At 35.1% G+C, this 5,117-nt stretch overlaps 1 long non-coding RNA gene across 1 annotated transcript in view; it reads left to right on the top strand.

The window, feature by feature from the left end:
- The window catches only part of LOC128250084 (uncharacterized), a 180,626-nt gene extending 179,204 nt beyond the window's left edge, over window positions 1–1,422 (top strand). Inside the window, exon 3 of the long non-coding RNA XR_008266208.1 lies at window positions 1,373–1,422. This is a non-coding gene — a long non-coding RNA (uncharacterized LOC128250084). The remainder of the gene's footprint in view (window positions 1–1,372) is intronic.
- The last annotated feature ends 3,695 nt before the right edge of the window (window positions 1,423–5,117 follow it).

Raw genomic sequence — 5,117 nt, 5'->3', positions numbered from 1 at the left:
ATATATATATATATATACGTTAATGCGCACACGTGTGTATTGATTTTCACACGGCACTCTCACGTCGGCGATAACACAAACTTGGATATATAGATTTCTTACCATAGGGGTATCCACTATATCTAACATTGATATTCTATAACAGGACGATCCATAGTGTTAATAAGAAAATATAGATTAGAATTTTGCATGTTTTCAAAATGTGCTGCTTGTTTCAGTAGAGAAGATGAACTGGTATCGAGAGGTTTGTAACATGGCCGATGCGGTTCTCAGAAGTGGAGGTGTCAAACAGCAGTTGTACGTTCGCCAAATCCCCTTTGTATTTCTCGAAATATTCTCTCTTCAATGACTCTTTCTATTCACACGCAACATTTATGATCCCTCTCTGTCCCTCTCTATCTCTCCCTTTGGCTGTATATTATGTATTTATTTATATATATATATATAACTTCACGAAGATGGAGAATGGGAGCGAGAGGAAAATGAAAGAGAGAAAGCTGTGTATGTGCATAAATTAACATAGTGGATATATATATATATATATATATATAGTTTTGACTCTATAGAAGAGGTTGTAAGACACAACGAAAATTTTAGAAAAATAAAGTGAGTGTAGTAAATTTTAAGGCACTAAAAGTGAATTATTCTCCCCGGACACAACAAAATATGCTTCAACACACGAACTCACATAAAGAATCTTGCAAACCAAACCAAAAACGAAATACGTACATACATACATATATATATATATATATATGCATACATATATATGCATATATACATACATACATATAATAATAATAATAATAATAATATTCCGTTCTACTGAAGGCACAACGCCTGAAATGTTGATGGACGTGATAATCAGTTGCACCAAGTAAAGTGTTCGACTGATATTCATTTTATCGACACCAAAAGACAAAGGTGAATTGTGCGAAATGTAAAGTCAGAACGTGAAGAGCTACAGGAAATGCTGCTAGATTTGAAACAATGAAAATGGAGGCTCAAAAAGAATTGCAACGCAATGTGAACTCAAAACATAAATAGAGACAAGTGAAAGCGATTCACCGTGCGACTGTTGAACTGGATTATATTCTTCGGAAATAGTCAAAGCTTCAATTTTCGCCTCTCTGTATATAGTTCCCCTATTAATCATCGATTGTTTCCTTTCAATTATATCTGCATTTAACGAAAATCGATTCATCTGCCGAAGGGCGGAAAATAAGAAATATTCGTGTTTTATTCAACCATCTTTTATTAAAGTCACGTGCCTGAATGAATATAATTCTCAATATATATACTTACGTTTCTTTACAGCAATTATGTTTTTCCTCTTACATATTTAAATAACAACTCATCCCTTATTTTGCAGATTATTTATGCCCGTTAAATATAAATTGAAAACCTATTTTACATACAAGTAAGTTAATAGTTGTCATTTGTTAATGAGTTTCTTTTTTTCTTTTTTGTTTTATTATGTTTTTTGGCACTTGGCTGCCTTTAAAAGCTAATGATTTTCTTGGACACTGCTGCATCAGTACATACGTGCACATTTGAATATTCCAAATGTCTATTCTATTGCCAAGTCAATTAATACATCATTTATAATGCATCTCATCATTTTCATCGATTATTCTTAAGCGCTATTGAGTTTGGTCTAGTTGAATAATTGCCTAGATGTACTGCCAGTTAAACTAGCTGAAACAACTAACAAATACAAAAGCATCTATAAAAAAAAGAAAATTTTGCATACAAATATGTGTGCATATGCGTGTGTGTTTTTGTGCGTATGTGTAAACGCACATATAAAACTCATACGTATACACACATATATACATACATATATATACATGTAGATATGAAGATACTTACATATGTATATATGTGCATGTATGTGTGAGTATGTGCGTGTGAATGAGTGTATATGTGTGTATATATTTAAATATGTAGCAACAATACGCAGGCAGTCGCATGGAGAGAACACACATATATAGACAAATATTTATGTGTAAGTATGTGTGTGTTTGTGTGTGTATATATATATATATGCACACACCAGCGCATATATACACACTCACACATACTTACATATAGCCAATATGTTTAATTTACTTGGCTACACACACAATAATATAATGTCCTTAAACAAAAATAACGTTGTGGTTAAATGCAGGATATGTTTGGAGCTGTATGTTTTTTATATTTTTATTCACACTTACATATTTTCACTAATTAAATGTCTAATATATTTTGGGAAATACATCAAGTGTCGTACAGAGACACATGAGAGAAATATGTCGACAGATATGGAAAAATATTGACAGCAACAACATGTACGGCCATCATATTGGAAGCGATTCCATGAAACAGAACATGGGTAATATAAAGAAGTGAATTCGTTTCTAAGTCACGTGTTGCAGTTTTTTTCGTTTATTTAATAAGAAAAGGCAACGTATAAAAACAGTAAAAACAAATAAACAATCAATAATGTCTATTTGCAAAATACTTGTGGACACTAAGTTTATTTTTACTACTACTACTACTACTACTACTACTACTACTACTACTACTACTACTACTACTACTACTACTACTACAACAACTACTACTACTATTGGTAATACTCTAACTGCTTTCAGGTAGGTAGGTTGATAGATAGATAGATAGATAGATAGATAGATAGATAGATAGATAGATAGATAGTTGTGTATATCTAATTGCACGTGTGTATATAGATTTATATGTATATATGTATACGAATCTATGCACATTGAATTAAAACTGGGTGATTATTCCGGTAAAAAACTTAATCTAAAAATTCATTAGAACACAAATAACCAAATACAAACGCAAACATCAAAAAACAACACAAGCCTTTTATATAATTAAAATGTTTGCAGTGCACAAAGCATAATAGTTTTCGAAGACGTATGAATATTGCAGTATGAGTTGTTGTATAATTGAGGAAGTGCAGATGCCTCTCCTATATATGTTTCGTTTGTTTTCCTTTTCTTCGTAGACAATCATTACATTTAGAAGAATAATGCCGTCATCTTATTCCGAAAGGCGCCATTTTCTCTTTACTTTTTTTCCTCCTGAATAAAAGAATGTTCTGTTGACGTTTGTTCAATTTCCTCAACGCGCTTTTAACATTACAATTATTTGCATTATGTGCCTGCTTAGAATATTTTAAATTCTCCTATTAACAACGCAAATATTATTAACCCTTTTGTTTTTTGTAAACATTTTTGATTTTGCTATTATAATTCACACAAGTTTTCCCCTTGTGCTTTTTTTTTATATATATTTTATTTTCCCGCCTTTTTTGGAGATTCCCTGTGTTCGATTATTTGTGTTTAGATTATGAAATTTAGCTCTTTTAGCTTGTGTTTCTTTTTTTCTATATTTTCGGAGTTATTTTCTATATTTTTCGTGCACGAAATGCATCATCGTGTGGCATATTTAATAAACAGTGCAAATAACCGAAAAAAATAAATAAAAATACAAAAAGAACATACAAAAAGCAAACCAAACAAAATTGATAGGAAAAAGAAAAACGAAATGAACCAAATAAAATAAATTTATGCAACAAGATTGCTTTTAATTCAATTCGCGTAGATTCATGATTGGCGAAATTAGAGTTAAATAAAGAACATTTTCACAAGCGGATATATTTAACCCTTCAACCAATTGGTTTCGAAATGTTTTCTGATTTATTTCGTACATATATGTCTCTCTCCCACTATATCTTTCACTCTATGAAAGCATCTATGTATGAATGAATGTTTATACCTAGAGATATATTTATTTTACTTGTTTCAGACATTTCACTGTGGCCATGCTGAAACAACATCTTTAGTCGAACAAATCGACCCCAGGACCTGTTCTTTCTAAGCCTAGTACATAATCCATCGTTAGCATTGAAGAAACAGCACAGAAGAATGAAGCTAGCTGGACACTGCATCAGACACACCGATGAAATTGCTAACAAGCTGTTGCTCTGGCATACAACAGGAGGAAGAACCAAGAGAGGAAGGAGGGAAGACGACCTATATCGACAACTTGCAGCAGGGTATTTGTATGGAAGGGGTAAAGGAACTGAGGACCATTGTGGAAGATCGAGATGAATGAGGTAAACATGTGAAAAGAGTCTTCGGGCGTCATATGGGACTAACTAGGTGAGATAAATGAGATGATGTATACACAATGGAAGTACTTTCAGTTTCCGTGTATGAAATCCACTCACAAGGCTTTCGTCGACTCGAGGTTACACGACAAGACTGTATGCTATGCACAAGGACCTTAAGGAGAGATGTGCCTGCACAGGGGAAACCCTATACAGGCAACTGAAAGAAAGACATCAAAAGGACATTTGGAGAATTCTAGATCTGCCAAATTATCTAAAGAAGGACGAGGGATGAGCTGACACACGTGTGGCGAGGTCAGTTCCAACGACACCTGTAACGAGTAAAGATTGAGGTGGCCAGCAAGGTGACTGCTCTATCACTGACCTGGTCTGGGCGGGCGTTATCCTTGCTAGGGAGGGCGGAGTTGATGCAGATGTTTATAGCATCATTAATCACCTACTGTTTGACCGTGGTGCCTTTCCCCGATTTGCGGCTGAACAAATTCGAGAGTATCCTTTTCCGCTTTTTGTGGAAGGGAGGAAAGCCAATTGTGAAGTGCTCTGTCTGCTGCCAGAAACCGCCAAGGAGTGAGCTAGGGATGCGTTGGCTCAAGATGCGAAAATTCTCCCAAGAAGCATTTGAATATCTTCCTGCGACCCCTGAACAATTGCCGAAATGCTCTGCCCGAGCCAATTCTGGTGGGGGAAAGGGGACAGAGCATGTAATTTGGAAAACTTTTATTCTGTCCTCCGTGTTAAACAACAGGACAGCCATAACCTCACTCGGATCGATATCCGGTGGTTCTTCTGTAACCCTCACACGGGACGTGCGTCTTCCCTTGTATGTCGGCAGAAACACCAACTCCTTTGTTTTCAGGGGGCACACGGAGTGCCAGCGGGACATCTCTTCAGTTAGAAAACGGACGTCAATGGTTCTGTATGCCTGTCCCATTGCAATATAGTCCACATCTTTCCATATTGAGGACAGGCA

Source organism: Octopus bimaculoides, chromosome 19 (genome assembly GCF_001194135.2).
Source record: "Octopus bimaculoides isolate UCB-OBI-ISO-001 chromosome 19, ASM119413v2, whole genome shotgun sequence".
NCBI classification, from domain to species: domain Eukaryota; kingdom Metazoa; phylum Mollusca; class Cephalopoda; order Octopoda; family Octopodidae; genus Octopus; species Octopus bimaculoides.
This window is presented reverse-complemented; position numbering and strand designations above follow the sequence as displayed.